The following is an 18,859-nucleotide window of genomic DNA, read 5'->3' as shown; positions in this document are numbered from 1 at the left end:
CACGTTAGATGTCCTGGTTTCAGTGGGTAATGGATTTAGGACTGTTGGCCTGGTGAATGGGGGTGAAGAGACTAATTAATCTGTAGCTCAAGTACTACTATGATGCAACTATGAATAATCCTATTAATAATGTGTATGTGTACATATACACACACCGAGTCTCTCACTCACGCTTGTGTCATGATTTGGGCACATGGAAAGAAAAATAAATAATGATAAAGTGTAATACTTTAGGACTTGGCAGGCTGAGGGGTGCTATCTCTTTGTGCAATCTCATAAAATCATGATGAAGTACCTAGGCAGGGAAGGGACAATGCCCTGGAGCTTGTTTCCCACATGTGTTGGGGTGTTTTGTTCTCCCCCCCATATCTTTCTGTTCTTCTTTCTACCACTGCAAAAATTCTCTTAACCTTCCTGCCATTAATCAATGCATATGCAAGTGATTTAATTAAAATAACTTCAATTATGCTGAAAATGAGATTAATACTATCCATTAAAACAATCACTGTTGTTCACATCAAAAAGATTTTAGCAGTAGACAGGATACATAGATGAGATCCACGTATGCAGCAGAACATAGTGTATATAAGCTGATGATTAAAAAAATTCAAAATACCTTTAATCTCACAATGTAAGTATCCTGACTGTCAGTCAAATCATTGCTTAAGCAATTTTTCTATTGAATCTGAAGAAAGAAATTCAGTGAAATTTACAAAAATCCAAACTATACAAGTCATTGCTAAGTCATGTGGGGGTACACTGTTGTTGCTGCTGTGGTGGTGGTGACAGCTGTACTAGATGAGGGCTCCTTTGGTGTTAGGTGCTGCACAAACACTGGGTTCAGTAGTGAAGAGAAATTAGGCTTTAAGATCTCCACTGTGAAACAAAGGCAGAAGAATCTCCATGTAAGTGGTGAAAAGTAATGGGAATTCCTTCCTGCAGCTCCAGAGGTGAGGGAAGAATAGGGGGCAGAGTTATGGCAAAAGTCTTAAGTGATTAAGTCAGTGATGTAAAAAAAAAAAAAATCCAGTAGTTCATGAAAACTAATCTTCCATTTTTACACATTGGAAAACTTAGATAAATGGATTGAGAGGCCACAAAAAGAAACCAGTAAGACACATAAACTAAAGTCTGTCAAGGCTAGGATTAGACCTTATCTCTTGATTCCCAATTCCTTGCGGTAACTAGATCACACTGCATCCATCACCACCAGTCATTGTATGTTTTAGTTGTCCATTCTCTGACTGATTAATGTTGGGGAAATGAAGCATCAACATACATGATCTTGAGCCAGTAGAAACAATATACTTGGTCTACAGGGTTCCCTCTCCCCTAAATGTCTGCTATTCCTGATTCCCAGATAACTGGAAGACCTCCTATAAACATGATCATTATACGCTTTTCCATATTTAAGTGGTAGAAGGAAATCCCTTAGGCTGTATGATCAATTTCTGGCTTGCCTGTCCTTTGTAGAAGCCTGAGTATTCAAAGAAAAGCCAATGTTTCTGAACAATACAAGAAAACATCATTGCCTATGGAATGCAATTACCCCAAATATTTTTTATGGAGTTCAGTGGTCCTGCTCTTTTAGAGCAGATGGTGTCAGCTGCAGGTTGTTTCACCATGGCTTTTCTTTTTTTTTTTTTCTCTAAAAACCATTCATTTTATCCTTAATGTCTCAGCCGCTTTTGCCAAAAAGGCTTCTTAGTTTTTTATTCCTCACAATGGGACATAGAATGGTGTTGAAAGGTATTGTAGCTGGCATAGCCTGCAGGCACTGTGAAGCTGGGTAGAATACTTCGGCTCTTTCTCACTGTTTAATCTTGGCTTGCAGTCATACTGACTTATTAAAAACAAAACAAAATGGAAAAAACCCAACCCACCCAAATATTCCAGCTTGATTTTTATCATGAAAGGGCTTCTGTGCCAAGAAGACACCTGGTTGGTTTTGAAGTGCTGTTTTCCAACATAGCCAGATTTTTTTTTTTTTTCTTTTTAAGGGCCATGGCAGAATTTTGAGCCCTGAACATCATGTACCTGTCCACAAACAAAGCAAATATATAGAAAGGCTTTTACTAATTGCGCCATCCTGAGACTGCAAGGTGCTGACAAGAGGGCACAGTTGTATTAGCCAGCCGAAGATCTGGAATCTTCCTGAGCTATTATGACTTTACCTTTTCATCAACATACTCCAGGATCTTTACTTTCTTCATATTTCCAGCATGGTTTCAGACTTCTGCCTAGTGTTTATCAGATCTCTCTTACTTTATGACCTTAAACATTTGGAGATGAACTCCTGAACTTGCCAGTTCCAAACCCTACGATTATGGCAATGATGATGCAAGGTCAGGAGTCAACTGGAAATTCAGTTGCAAAAGTGAAATTCAGAACTACAAGCATATCATGAGCCCAAAGAGGCATTTCCAGCAAAATGCTTGGAAGCTGCTATCCTAGTCTGTTAAGAAATGAAGCTGTGGCTGTCAGTTGCTCTTATTATTGGCTAAATAATGACAACGGGCTGAACACTGGAGAGTATGCAGCACACATGAGGTCCTTGTGTGATCTTGCAACAGGATGTTTTAGCTGCAACCTGCTGGAGTAAAAAGGATACCAAAACTGTACTGAGAGGTCTCTATGGCAGAATGAGACTGAAATAACTGCCCTTCAGTGTTATGTTCCTGCAAGATAGCCACTGAGGCTGGCTGTAGGCTCCTTACCTGGTATTCCTACTGAACTATGGATGTACACCATATTTAGAGCAGCCCTATGGGCACGTCTACTTGCCCAGGCAGTCTCCAGCTTTCCAGTCTTATCTCTTTTGATAGCTTTGGTCCAAAAGGAAAACCCCAGAGTATCTCCTATCACGATTCTGATCTTGCTTACTAGAGATGCATATGGGATTTGTAGTCTGATTTCAAACAGACTGAGAGCAGGCTTTTGGCTATCTGGCTGGGTTATGGGATTATCCTGGAATACAGAAGGCTCCTCAAGTGTTCTGTCACATACTGTGGTTATAATCTTTGTAAGCAGGGAGTATGTTTGTATAATATGCATTGTAAATAAGGACCTCAGAGTATAAGATTCTTTGTAGTCTTTTGTTACTTGTTCTTCCCACACCATAGAAACCTTTTCCTTAGTTCTCCACGAAATTCATCCCGACCAGAATCTGGTATGTATTGGCTCTGAGCTGTTTCATCATATCATTACAATGTATTTTTTCATTATGCCATCCTAGATAATATGTTGTTTGATCTCAAAAACTAGGCAAAGTTGAGTCTGGGTGGTATCTGGATGAATGCCTTCCAAGAAAGTGTCAATATCACACAGGAAATAGCACTAGTGATTCATGACAAAATTATGACTTTTTGATTTGAAGTACTTCAGAAATAATAAATCTAATCTTTTGCGTTTTGAAGTGGTGAAAAAGCTGAGTCATTCTCTTCAGCATGAACCCTGAGGGTTTCAGTTTTATGGTTGCTGTTATTTTTTTTGTGTGGGAAGCCTCTCTGTCTTGTATGAATCGTACTGTGCTGCTTTATTGTTGCCCCTTAGTAGCCCCAAGACTAGTCCATAGTGGCTCTACCTGAGCCTCTCTGTTATTTGTTATATAGGATATATTTCGTCATAAATCCCTTGGCCTACCACTACTACCCTTGCTACAAATATGCCAACACATTACACTTCCTCCAGGACACAGTGGGTGCAGAAGACTACTACATGTATAACTACTTAATACATTTATATTTACTACTTAAGCGAGCTGAGTAGTAAAGGCAGATGGCTTCTTTAATATGAATCACCTGTGTTGAAGAAAATGTTGCTGCCAAAAAAAAAAAGGCATTCACTACTGAGAAAATTACTTGACCACTCGTAGGAGAAGTGGAGGATATGGATCAGGATGGGTGGGATGCTCAGGGAATGAGATTTTAAAGCTAACTTCGAATCCACTCTGCACTGTCTGTTTTCCATTAAGATTACTGTTTCTCATCAGCTTTCATGTTTGTGTCAAATGGGAGATGTGAAGATGAAAGGCTTACCCACAGCCACAAAGAGAGCTAATGATCAGTGCATGTTATTTTCCTAGTTTCCTGATTTTGCTGTACTTTTGAAAAACAGTTCATTCTTTTTCCCCTTTCTGTGCAATTTTAGGAGAGGTTTGTTATTCTGTTATTCTGAATTGATAAATAAAAGGGTACTTATCCCATTATAAGCGTAAGATGCATCTACACCAGCAGGACCCCTCTCCTCATCACAGGCTTTGCAATGCCTAGCACAGTTGTCAAAAACCTTATCGTGACCTTTTTGTGCCAGTGGAGCAACACAAATTGGGCCAAGCCAAGACTGATCTCAGATGTAAGTCAACTGAATTTGGATTGCAGACTAGCATGGTCCAATGCATACTCTTTGCCCAAAGGAAGATTCAGAGGAGATGATACACCAGATGGTTGTGCTACCATTCAGAGGGATATCAACAGGCTGGAGAAGTGGGCCTGCAGGAATCTCATGAAGTTTGACAATGGGAAGTGCCAAGTCCTGCACAAGAACAGCCCCATGCACCAGTACATGCTGGGGCTGACTGGGAAGCAGCTTGACAGAGAGGGACCTGGGGGTCCTGGTGGACCCCAGATTGAACATGAGCCAATAATGTACTCTTGCAGCACAGAAGGCTAACAGCCTCCTGGTCTGCATGAGGGAGAGCATTGCCAGCAGGCCAAGGGAGGGGATCTTCTCCTCTACTCAGCGCTGGTGAGGCTCTATCTGGAGTGCTGTATCCAGCACTGGGCTCCCCAGTACAAGAGGGGCATGGACATGCTGGAGCAAGTCCAGCAAGGACCATGAAGCTCATTAAGGGATTGGAGCATCTTTCATCCATGGAGAGTCTGAAAGAGCTGGAACTGTTCAGCCTGGAGAAGAGAAGGCTCAGGGAGGGGGGGAATGTGTGTCATATTGTCACCCATATCCATGTGTTAAATAACTGATGTGGGGGGAGCAAAGAAGATGAAGCCAGACTTTTCTCAGTGTTGCCCAGTGACAAGACAAGAGGCAATGGACACAAACTGAAACAGGGTTTAGCAGAGGAAAAAAACTTTTTATTGTGAAGGTGGTCAAATACTGGAACAGGTTGCCAGGAGAGGTTGTGGAGTCTCCATCATGGAGATATGCAAAACCTGACCAGATAAGGCCCCGAGCAACCTGCTGTAGCTGACCCTGCTTTGAGCAAGGGGGTTGGACTAAATGATCTCTGAGGGTCCCTTTTAACCTCCACCACTCTCTGATTCTGTGTAGCTATCTACAGGTAACTGAACTGTATAAACAGTGGGGAAAACTAGCTGCCATATTTTGCATTCCTCAGCAAAACTAAGGTCAAGGAGTGACCTTTTGAGAAGAAAATATAGAGGTTAAAAGCCTTTTGAACTCTAGAAATTGTTGGTTTGTCAAATCTTCTGCCTGAGAGAAGTGGCAGAAGTCACATGCCTTGAAAATTCTACCAGTTGAGATAATCCTTTCAGAATAATTGTAGAGAACAAGCCTATTTTGGCATAGAGGTGGACTGCACAGGTCTCTGCCTGTGCAGGCAAATTTCTGTGATTCAGATATTGCAACACAAAGGGACACATGTTACTAAAGCAATATATTATTTGTGTTATGTGGATGTACTTGTACATGACAGTGACTCAAAACTGCAGTTTAAAAGTACTAGCAAAAAAAAAAAGTCATCATCAAGGGGAGGTGATTCACTTTGTACTGTTGTTACCCAGAACAGTTTGAGCTGGCCCTCTTATATTCTAGATCATTTGAGGGATTTATCTGGGTAATGCAAGTGGGCCATAGGAAAGCAAAACGTGTGAAGCCAGGTTTGCTAGTCTAGCTGTGCTCTTCCAGGTGCCTGGAATGCTCATCTATTCCTTATATCTTTTGCCTATCTGCAGGACCTGAAATTGGAGGGCTTGTTGGTTTTGTTGCTGTTCATACCTTCAAATATGCCTAAATCTTTTAGAGAAAAATGGGCAGCAATGCCTTCCCAGCAGGGGAAAAGACAAAATGCCTCAGATTTCAACAGCAAAGGAGTATTTCTGCTTACCTGCTGCAGCATGAGAATTACTTTTTACTGCATGGCCCCTCATTAATTTTTAATTAGTTGCTAGTCAACTCCTTAACTCAATTCATTCCATTTAATTAATGTGATAAGATACAATACCCTAATACACCTATTAATACATATGAGTGGAATCAACTTTGCTGCACACCTGTTCTCAGTAATCTGCGCAAATACTAGTGAATTATCATTGCCTCTCAGAAATAACATCCACAGTGACATCTTGTTATTCCTCATTGCTGGCTGATAGAAGCTCATGTTATCACATTGCACAGGATGCTTTGGAAAACACAGTCACTGTGACTGTGAACTATGGCTGAACTTCATACATCTTGAAGAGACAGCTCTAATTTGCTTGTGATCCCACCAGATCTGTCTGAATTTATGGCCTGAAATGCTATAATAAAAAGGTGTCTCAGAAATATCAATGTATTAAATATCACTGAGGTCCAAAGGGCAAAATCACAAGGGACAAAGCAGAAGTGGACTTGAGTCTGATGGCTGTGAGTCGATCCTCTGTACAAGGAATAATTCCCCTGAGGTCTGCTCTGACTCACTCAAGGTCATACAGGCCATCCATGACAGAGGGGATCCATAGCCAGATGCCAGCTGTTTTTAATCACAAGATGCCTGCAGGAGAGGTGTTAAACTTGCAACATACCTGACCTTCATCAGAGGCTGTGAAAGAGGAAGAATATGCAGATAATGTAAATTTTATCTAGTGAAAAATGTTAAACATAGCTGCCTAGTATATGTCATCTCTTCTCAAAACAGTTACGCAGATTTGATTTTTTTTCTCCACTTCATGATAAAAAAATTAATTGCAATACTTGTATTTTCATTTAGCTCTGATCTGAGTCAGTCATTGCCCACACTGTAAGATGGGGACGGTGAGGCATATGGGCTTCTTAGAAGTCAGCGAGTCCACTGCAGATCATGGACTGGAAAAAAGGGATTCATGTTTCCCATTGGGAACATTAAGTAGAAGAAAATCTCCCATTTTGCCCCTTTCTCACTCCCATTCGCTTGTAAAAAATCTTTGGCTTGTTTAAAATTTGTATTCCAGAGCTTAAGCTTTGGTCCTCTAAAAATACTGGGTTAAAGCTCAAGCCCAGAGCCCCTGGTATTTTGCATGAGCTGGAATAGGTAGAACTGAAATCCTGAATAGTAGTTTCTTATTGAGGCTGTGGTCACATGAAAAGCTACTCCTAAATGTATGTAGAGAATCTATTCCACCAAACACTTTCACCCAATTTTGCCCAACCTTACAAACAGCGTATCTTGGCTTCCAAAAGTAATAGAGAATTGCTGATTATTTTTGGTATACTATTCTTCTAGTTTTATATGTGCTGCCACCTCTAATTTATACTCTGCTGTTTTCTTCTGTACCACCTCCTCCAAAGGAGAACATAACACGCCTAAGTGCTACACTTCCCTACCTTTTCTATAGAGAAGTTTATAAGGTCTTAGATGCAAGCAGCAATTCCTTGTTCATTCTCATAAAAGCTGCTGACCAGAAATCAGGACTTCACTGCTCTTGCACACTTACAGAATGCCTGCTGCAGATATGGTATGCTCCCAGAAATCCATGTATCACCAGTGACCTCTGAGAGCCCAATATAAAGAAACTAACATACCTCTGAAAAACAGAAAGGATAAATTTGGTTAAAATGTCTTTGGAACAGATTGCTGAAAATGGTTAGGAAAACCGATGGAGTTCCATAGCCAGAGGGATCTTTTCCAGCTTCTCAGCAGAGACAGCAATGACTGGCTGGGCTTATTATAGCACTACATGGATCAGTTAGGTACAAAATTGTTTTTGCACTAGAAAAATTGCCTTTGAGAGTTTAATGCTGTATGGATTAAAATTTAGTATGCTTGAAAATGAAAAGCGAGATTGAGAGATGCATCCCAAGTCCACATAGATCTGTTAGGAAAGGGAAAAGTGAGTCTGAAGAGGGAAGGATGGAAAGTCATATGGGGAAAGAGACTGAAAATTTGTACATCAGGTAGTATGGCCTTTAGTTGTGAGAAGAAGCAGAAGTGTACTCTTGCTTGCTGCATGCAGCCCTGACATTTTGGCCAGTATGACAGTGAGAATGGCAGCTGGTATGCAACTCTCACCCTAGAGGAGCGGCTCCTAGCAAAGTGTAAAAAAACAAGTAAAATGAGGCTGTGAAAGTCAGTTGGTGCAGTGTACTGCCCTTTTACTGGCAACCTCCTTGTTACAAGAAACAAAAGGGAGGTCTCCGATAGGAAGTGCAGCATTTCTCTTGATGGCAGGTGGCAGGAGTGCAGAGAACAAGCCCTGTTCTTAGAAATAGAAAGGTGTGGTTTTGCACAAAAAAAAAAAAAAAGCAGCTTCTTTGTTTTATAGCTATGAGCACCACAGCTGACATGAAACGGAACAATTCAGGAAAGACAAACACCTTCTTAGAAAGCACATAAAAATTGTTAAGAGACTGCTCCTAGTGAAGTCAGTGGGACTTTTTGCCTGGTGTGTTGAAAGGCTGAAATCTCTGGAATAAAGAAAGACAAAAAAAGGAAAAAGCTGTGACATGTAATTTAGGGTTTGATCTTACAGCTTTTACTTGTGCAAGTAGCTTCACTGATTTCCAAAGGCTTATTCCATGTGGTTAAGCATTATTTTTCCCTAAGCTTAGGTTGCAGTGTTAGTTTCTTAATAATTTTCAAACATAAAGGTATTTGGGGGCCAGATCTTTCTCTTGTTGAGGTAATGAGCAACACTTCTCACTTATTTCAAGGGTCCTTTAATCTTTTCAAGGCCTTTTTAATTAAAATGAATTACTTAGTATTTGTACAGCACTTTGAAAGTACACAGCTACGTAAGTGCTAAGTGTTGTTATTATTATTCAACTCATTATTATCTTTTACGTTTCCCATAAAACTAGCTATGACTTAGCTGCTGTTAAGCTCCTTAGTTCTCGAGGAAAATTAACATCAGAAAATGCTTTGACTTTTTTTTTTTTTTAAACTATGGCAAATTAATACTGCTGCTGATTAGAGCAGTGATGATATTGTAGAGCAGTGATGATATTGTATGAGCACTATCTGAACCAATGCAGAGACCAATTGTAGCTACACTTCTTTAAGAAACTGTCACTTATGAGTTGCCATGCTGAACTTCATCATGATGCTCCTATTTGCAAGCATGGACACATAAAAATGATTTTTCATTGCTCTGTTCTTTTTACAGTCATCAACATTGATGCACACCATGCATGTAAACAGATACACTCTTGGAAAATGATAACTATACACCTAACTTGTACTGGTGTCAGTGATCACAAGAGGTACAGGGCAGTGGAAAGTCAAAAGTGGAAGGTCCTTCCTACAAGGCACTTGCATTATGCCTGTGCATATGTGTTTCAAGGATGGGACACTTCATCTAACGTTGTCATAAGAAATTGGTTTCTGTACACGCGCAAGATGCCAGTTACATTTGAAAATCCATGATTTTGAAGTTTCTGTGCTGGACTGAATAATTCTTGCTTAAAGTTAGGTGTGTGCATACTTCAGTATTTTGGAAGACATTTTGAAGGGGTTTTAGGAAAATGATCTGACTTTGTTGGGAAGAGGTACAACTTTAACTTCTTTCTTGTGAAATTAGAACCTTGCTAGGGTCCTAAAATGGATGCTCTGCCAAGTTTCCCCTTGAATAGGTATAGTAATAAATATAGAAGTATACCACTAAATATGTCATTAAAGCTATCTTTTTTTTGTAAGTGTATATATATCTTATCCACATACTCTCTCAATATTTTGATGTAAAAAACTAATTTTACTATAAGCAAATATTTTGAATGGAAGTGGGATCAGATGATATTGTGGATACCTCTAAGGTAAATGCTGCATAACATTATGTAGGCTACAAAAACACTTGTCTAGCTCTTAGTTATCTCTTGGTTTGGTTGTAACAGAAGGACCAGAATACTACTTTAGCTCTTGGAGTTTTTAAAAGAAATATATGGCAACAGGTTGGATATAGTCTATGTTTTTTATTTCTTAAATTAATAGTATTAATCCTATCTGTACACAGTGAAGATGAGGGCCCTTTATTCACTTGCGATAAGACTCATAAAGAAAATCACATAAAATCTTGATAAGGTTCTTGGTACTTTGCATGTAAGGGAATAATAGGTTACTGCCTAGATAACTCACAGGAAACAGCCCAAGATATAATTAAACCTTACAGGTGAATGGCATTAATTTGTGTCTCTGCTGTATTATTCTTATTACTGCTGTTAGTAATATCTGACACTTACAGACCATCTTTCCTCTGAGGATATAAAAAGGACTTTAAAAAGCTCACTTAAGTTTCATAAAAACCTGTGCATGATATAACTCTTTAGGTAAAAATAGATATATAGGGAAACCACGGCAGAAGTTTTCAGTGGCTTATTTAAATGCACACAGTGAGTTGCTTGCTGACTGGGGAGGGGACAGTTTTTTTGACTCTTAATCTACTGTTCTGTCCAAAACACTTATTTCCACCACCACCAGGATTCTTCTGATGTAAAGGGAACTATATTTATCTTTCTGAATCACTACATTTCCTTTCAAATGCCTGTTCAAATATTGTTAGGAGAAAATGAAGACTAACGTTCTTGGGTACGTGCTCACTTCAGTTATTGAAATGGTCTGTCGTGCTGAACCTCCAAACAAGCAGCTTTCATCATCCATAATGACTTTACCTTTCCCAAGAGGATGCTAGCTGCTTGGAAATTTTTTTCTTCTTTAGCTTAAGAAGGTGGCATAACAGACCCCACAACAGATATTTAGGCAACTATAAACAGCAAAACATACTCAGAGCAAAGGACATGGTGAGGGGATAAAAAGCAAAAAACCTAAACCCTGTACCTGTGCTAAATTTCTCTTTAAGACAAAGTTTTGAAAAAAATTTTTTTTTAAAGTTATGTTCCTTGAATTGCCCGAGTTTATAAACTTGCTTTTCTGGGGTACTCTAACATTAAATCATCCAGACCTTCTTTACTTTACCCTCTGTCATTGACCAACATTGGTCGTGGCAGCATCAACTGAATAAAGACCTGAGAATCAAACCTGCTATTTTCTGTTCATTTCTAGCTGGAATGATTCTTTGCCTTGGTAAAAGGGGTAGAGAGATTTATGGAAATAACAGAATTATGGGACCCTGGAATTTAAGTCCTGGCTTGTGACTGTGCAAATTGCTGAATTTCTCTGGGACACCACCGCTTTCTCCACTTCTTTCCTTCAATCTTTTCTATTTAAATTGAAGCCCTTCAAGGCAGGGATTGTCTATAATATATACTAATACAAGGCTTAGCATAGTTGATTATTTAACCTAAACATCATATTTACTACTGTAATGCACAGACCATAAAGAAATGAGCATAAATCATGACCCTAATGTGGGGAACTGTGGTAGGAGACAGATGGAACAAGCCATGGGATTGTACAAGTGTCACACAATTCTGACCACATAGAAACTGAAGACTGAAGGAACACGCTTTTACAAGGCGTCCTATGCCTAAATAATTTCTAAACAAAACAGTGTAATGGGATTAAAATGAATTAAAAAAACACCCCAAAGTGGGAATGGAGAAGCTAAATTTCACTACAATCAAACCAGAAGTTTCAATAAAGCTGCACTCTGAATAAGCCTGAAGTCAGTGCCAGCAGAATAGAAGACAGAAAGTATTCTTATTTCTTACAGTACACAGTTCTTGAGTACTTTCTACTGCTCACATTATTGAGTTAGTATCCTGTCTAGCATCCCTATTATCTGTGGAAATACAGCTCAGTAATGTGGGGAGTGTTGTTTTCTGTGTAAAAACGAAACATTCTTGAAAAGAGTGGGATATTTTTTTGGAGAGGTGACAGACTTCAAATATTTTCCGCCATTTCGTGTGTCGCCAGAGGTCTGGAAAATACCCTTACGGAGAAAAAAAACACATTTATGCATATTTAACATCCCACTATAGGAAGTGCAGTGGACTTCTTGCATTATCATTTAGATTGTTTTAGGATGATAGAATTAACTTTTTCTAATGTAGTAAAGAAAATGTTCTATATGGCCAATTTTTCAAACTGAAGGAAATATAGTTTAAAAAAAAAAAAAAAAGCAGATGTTTTGAGCAGTTTAGGAAAAAGCTAGAGCCCTGGGGCTAAGGCAGGCTTTGAGCAATATTGTGCACGTGTCCCATGTACATTTAACAGTTTTTAATAAGGAATCTGGGAAACTGAAGGAGTTAATTAAAGAAATGCCAGTCTTTAAATGGCCTGAAAGCAAATTTATAAAACCAAGTTGTTTACAAGAAGCTTTGGACCATTACAATATGGTTTCATCCAAAGAACTGCAGTTTCTGTCATGAATATTGAAAATATTGAAATGAAAAAAGAAGCCTTGGCTTTCAGTCTTTGATATAAGAAGTTCCCTGTCCTTACTTAGGAAAGTAAACTGCCCATGAACTCCTTACTGCCTCAGCCAAGAAGGCCTAGGTATTTTCCTTGTTCCCAAAGATGAAAAGATTACTATTTCATGATTTATAAATTACATACAAATGATGATAAGAGAGTATCTGACAAGACTATGAGAAGCAAGGTTAGGCTGGAAATTTGAATCATACTAAAAAAACCCCGTAATTGTCTGATCTGAGACTGAGTGTGAATGGTATTTAGATGAGCTACCACTGAGAACAAAGCCCTGGTGAAACTGCTCATAGTTGTCAGCTGGGATGGTCAGTCCACCACATTCTTGCCTGGCAAGGTGGAGGAGGGTTGAACTGAACAGAGTAGTGTGTAAGGGCACCAGGATGGCAGTTCGTAAGATATCAAATGTATACCAGGATTTAAGGATCTGATTTATAGATTAAGAAACCTAGGAGACAGGTTGTTGATACTGACTTCAGATTGGCAATGGCATTAAGGAGTATATGAAAGTTGATTGCTTACACTTATAGTATAGAGCAGGTCAATCTGAGAACAAGATAGCTTGTTTATATGTTTTTAAAACATTTTTTGTTAATTGTTACTGGTACATTAAGCTGAAAAAAAAGATGGGGGGAGCAGTACCGCTTTAATATCAAATGTGAGCAGGATGATGATAAAATAAGAGATTTCTACTGGCTTTCACTTCAGCACCCACCACTTCCTAGACTTTGACTAATACTTAGAGCATACAGTTTCTAATCTCATGCATCTAAGAGGCTCCTCTTGAGAAGAAGCCCTCCACTCAGAAAGGCAAACTGCTGCATAACCTCCTGTAACTGTAAGAATTTTTTTTGTGTTCCAGTGCTCCAGATTGGAAGGGAATTGAATGTTTGGTGCAAAGCACACCAGTTTTTATATTAGACCTTCTATAAGTAGGTACTGTGACTGCCTTTTTTTCTTCTAGCTGGATATCTTTTGATAAAGACTGGAAACCTCAGCTCTCGATCCACATGAGATCTGAACTATCTGATTGTCTTGGTTTGGGAAGAAAAGGTTGGAGACTAGGATTCAAGTTCAAGGAAACAGGATTCTTGGCAATTTCTGTTTCTGACTTAACTAGAAATATAATGATAAGAACCTTTATTATGGTATTTCAGCATTTCTGCCTCCACTCCTGCACAGAAAATTATCCATAGAAGGTGGAACTTTAAAATGCGTCAGGATGTGAAGGAGGGAGATTGAAAGCTTGGATTGTGTATAGCTATCATCAGCAACTGAAAGTCATGTACAAACATGCGACAAGAATGACAAGGACACACACCTCATTTAGTTCCACTGAAACACACTGGATTAGGAGCTCTCCAGTGGGATACACTGAAAAAAAAGGTCAGTGGTTTGCCAAGAAAAAGGAAATGGCCCCTTCTCAGCTGGGAAAGCTGGGGCTGGAGGGCTTTTCTAGAACTTTGAGCCAACTTACTTAAAAACCCCTACAGAGATATGGCTAAAATTTTACCCCCCACCATGTCTCTGGTGGTTTAGATGGGTAGGAATACATTAACATCATAACTTATTGACAGCTATATGAGACTCCTGTATACATATCCTTCACCTAGATAGTCATATGAGTGGAAGGACTTAAAAATCTAGTCCCAGCTTCTCTTGGGAGTTTGGGAGGAAATTTACAGAATCTACAGCAGATGAAGTTGTTCTCATGTTCAATACATTTATGTCTTTTTTCCTCCTCTTGTGCAATATTCAGAGTATTTGGGCTGACTGATTTTTCTTCTGACGAAGTCTTCTGATTGTCCTTATTCATAGATCAGCTTTCCTGTTTTTCTTAAGAGAAACTACCTTATCTTTTAGGGTGGGTAGGGTGTTTTGTTTTGTTCCAAAATTAAGTCTGACTCAGCCAGGTGTGTTTTAGCATCAGGTTTGTTCACTGTAGTTTATTGAAACAGGGAGATTATTTTTGTTTTGCATAGTAATTTGGGGATCATTAGCCAAGGGATGTGGGGAATTCTTCTAGCCTCAAATTTGTCACTATTACACACCCACACCCATGAGTCAATTATTTCACTTTGCTGTCATACAACGAATGCAGGCTCTTAGAAGGTGCCAGACTGACAGCTTTGAAGTCGACAGAACAGGTTTTGCAGAGTCATCAGCAGTCCCAGCTCTCCTTGTGCACTTCGATCTTTCTGAACCACTGTGGCTTGACTATAAGACAGCCTCAGTTATACCCAGAATCTGGGTATAATTTGCCATCTCTTAGGATACTCTGTTCTTTCCCTATCCAGAAGTGTCCCAATTATACGGCCTTTTTCTTCCTTAGTTCTGTCTCAGTTTGGCATCTATTGGATGAAACGACCTCTAATTGTAGCATTGCCTTGTGGACTGAGTGGGCAGTGAGGCTGGCTTCCTTTTCCTGCTCCAGGGTCTTCCCTCCAAATTGCCATGGAGAGCTGCTCCTGTGGGCAGTTTGCATTCTCACTACCTGTACTCAGCCCCACTGTGGATAAACTTGAGGAATCACGTCTTCCGGGCTATTAAATTGGCACCTCTCACAGCTGCCAGTTTCACAGAATAATCAACTCTCAATTATGCAGCATAATGGCAGTGGTAGAATAACCCAAATAAAACAAAACCAAGGCTGATACAAAAGGTAAATAAGTTAGGCAGTAAGGATATATTTAGTGCACTCACCTTTGAAAGGCTGGTAAGCGGATTCCTGTAGAGAACAGAGGCAGCTTTAAGCAGGCAGAATGGGGCTGGGTGCCAGCGGGATGAACGTTGCTCCATTCAGATGTGGTGCTGCGGCCAGGAGTGACGGAGGAAGGCAGGGCCTGGTGAATCCACGCCATGGGTAATCCATCCAGGTATCACTGAGACTGGCCTGAAAAATTTTATTTTTCATTGAAGATATTATTTCTGTAGGAAAATACGCTGCTGATCCTAATCAAAAAGTGGAAATAGACAGTCAGTCAACGCTCCATAGCATTTTAAGTGAGGGAATTGTTGCTGAGAGAAGGGGGAGATTTTTCTCTTTTGGCAATGAGAAAAAATGCAGTTTTATGAGAGGCACAAATTCTTGTTTGGCTGTAATAAACAAATTTTGCCCAGGGCCAGGGAGGCAAAACTAAGCTAAACTTTCTCCTCCCCATCTCTAGCCATATCACTCTGCAGCTGCGCAATTCTCCAGGGATAAGCTCATGGACACACTAACTAGCTCTCAAACAAAAAGCTTCATTCTTTGGTTTTGGCAGTGAAAGCAGTGAGAAGCAGCAAGGCAGGCACACAGGTTGTGCTGAATCCTTTGGGATGATCTCTCCCATGTACCTCCTGGGGGTAGGACAGGAGCAGCAGTCTTGCTTGCCTGTCACTGTGAGGTACCCTTTCCCAGCTGTGTCGCAAGAGTAACTGTGTTCAAATTGGTCTTGCTTAGTCTGAGAAAATAAGGCTGAGTAACCAAAATATCAGTCTGCTTGTTTTGGGCTCTAGGGTCTTGCATTTAGGTACCTAGATACAGTGCAATTGAGTGCCATGGCAGCTTACGCAGGTAGTTTAGCTACAAACAAGTAAAGACCTACACAACCAAGTAAAGGCTGTAAAATACTCTATCTGACATGCAGAAAGCTAGTATGGATCTACTATAAAATGAGATCAGAGAAAGTGACCTGAGCAGTAGTAACTCCACCTCAAATTTCCTGTGTCTAGGCAGTTATCAAGAGTTGCAGTAAACAAACTTACTAGCTGCCCGTGTCCCAGTCTTCATGCTACTGTGGTTGAAACTGGGAAGAAACATGAAGCTATGCATGGATACGGTTTTGATGGCTCTGATTTCCATAAACATTACAGAATATGAACATCTATACCGATACTGTTGACTTTAGCCACATACAAGGTCTAGTAACAGTGAATGCTTTAATGTTGTTGGCTTTGCTCATTCCACCTTGACAAATTATGGATGATATGTTTAATTTCCCATTACTGAACCTGACTGCTCCTTAGATTACGGCAGGACTTTTATTTTCTTTTGCTGATGGAGAACTGAGGTACTTTGTAGGGCTGTGCCCAAATTATATAGGAAGGTATGGCAGAGCAGGTAACTGAAATGAGCTTTAGCTGAACCCTATCTCAGTTCTTTCATGTGTATCTTCAACCCTGCCTAATTCTTCCTCACGTATCAAATTCATCCAGTTTTCCTTCAAGAGAGTAAAGGCTCGCTTAATGCCTTGAGGTATGAAAGATCTAGCCTTTCTTCCTTGCTTCATGAAGGTCTGTAGGGAAATAAAGAGACCGTTGGCTTCAACACTGAGATTATGCTGCAGATACCAGTCTTTCACAAAAGATGCAAATAGTGGTTTCCCTTGTATTTTTGATGTCTGAGAGAAGTAAACACAGGGATGAATTGTTTCAGCCAACAAGGAGAGAAGCGGTATCAACAAGAAGAAGCAGGGATTATGCTTTCCTTCTCTTTTGAGGGCTGCTGTACTCGTGACTGTCAAGCTAAGCAGCAGTGCTTGTGCCCTGCAGGGACAGAATGCTTCTGAAGACAGCAATGGCAGAAACTGTCTTTTTACATTTTTATTTAGGCTAAATATTTTTGTCTTTATGGTTGGATTAGGTAGTTATCAGCACCTCTTGACCGAAGCTCTCAAACACACAATCTGAGGTAGTTCTGTTTAACTCGATACACAGAGTCTGCCTTATAGGCAAGGAAGGTGACGTAGTAAATATGAAATACCATCTCACACTAGTGCTCCATGGGATTCCTGCTCAGCTTCCGATGCACTTCAAAGCTCCGTAGCAGTCTGGTCTCCAGCTGTCTTACAAACAACCTCTTCACCCATGAAGCACGCAGTGGGTAGGGGCAGTTGTTTCACAGGAACCCAGAATACATTGTGTTCCCAGCGTAGGTTCTTGCCTGACTTTACCTCCGGGGAACAGGAAGAGCCTGAGCCGGACTGTCCTCAGAGCTGTTTGCAAACTGTTCTCAGAAACAATGGCTGATGATTCATCTGGCATCATCATCAACAATCTCCAGGCCTGCCTTTTAACAAACCTTCCCAAAATAAAGAAAGGGGACCTTCCCAGACAGAATCATGTATGTTTTAATGGTGGATCTACAGAAGAGTAATCTCGGCTTAAGAGTGCTTGTAATCAAGTGATTACATATGCTTGCCTGAGGTCAGACAGTAAGCTAGTTTAGCAGCTCTGGGGACCCTTGTTCCTGTGTTGCGCTCACATGACATGAGCACGCTGACTCATCCATGTGTGGGGATATATAAATGCCTGCTTATAACGTGTTTTTGCAAGTTTTAGTAATAAAGCCAGATCTGTGAGGTTGCAATCCTTTCTATGGCAACAGAACACTGTCACCACCAACATTTTGACTTAAAAACTGTTGTAGTTTGAAAAAGAAACTCAGTTCCTTTTTTTGTTTATGCTAGTAATGCAGAAGGTCACTGGTTTAATGTGCATAACCTTTTAAAGTTATTTCTTTGAGTAAACATTTGCTGGAAGATATCCTGTCTGGGTGATATCTTTTGCAAAGGCCTGATATTATGCTACCTAAACAGACTTTTCTTTGGTGAGCCCAAGACAAGACATGGGGTGGCCCTTCTAGAGGTATGCATCCTAGTATAATGATGGCCCAAGTGATGTTACAATGTCTGAAAATGAAAGACCCCAGAGTAGGGAAGATTGATGGTGTTTATCTTCTGCAGTTGCTAGCAGTGAAAGGATAGTGATGACTGATGAAAACTAAGATATATTAATGAAGGAAGCTTGTACTACTCATCAAGGATGTGAGTTGACAGAGGTTAGATATCATGCTGGCATCTCTGGGAATGAAATGTATCTGGTGAGGAGAGCCTACATAAGCACATAGGGAAGACATCCACTCAGAAACAAAATTATGGATGTCTGCAACATGAAATACATGAAATACCTAAGGAAGTTAGAACCATGCTAAAAAAAACCCAAACAAAATGTGTCTACTGTAACAAAAAAAAAAAAACCCAAACGTGGAAAGAGGACTAAATACCAGACTAAAAAGGTGAAACAAAGAGAACTGCATATAAACAAAGCAAACCTTCAGCATGGGGCTGCAGGGGATGCTTGTGGTTGTTAAACACACAGGGCTCTGCCAGAGGAAACTTCTTTCTTTCTGGGTTTTTTTAATAAGCTTTTAACCAAAAGTTAGTTATCCTTATTAGGCTAGTGGATGTAAATAGTTATCATAGGGAAATACTAAAGTCCTTGAAGCTCAGTTGATTAACAGCATTTAAGGTTGTAGCAAACTATTTTTAAGCAGGGAACTTTAGCTTA

This window comes from Aptenodytes patagonicus, chromosome 7 (assembly GCF_965638725.1).
Source record: "Aptenodytes patagonicus chromosome 7, bAptPat1.pri.cur, whole genome shotgun sequence".
NCBI lineage: Eukaryota > Metazoa > Chordata > Aves > Sphenisciformes > Spheniscidae > Aptenodytes > Aptenodytes patagonicus.
The sequence above is the reverse complement of the archived record's forward strand: the minus strand, read 5'-3'. Positions refer to the sequence as shown.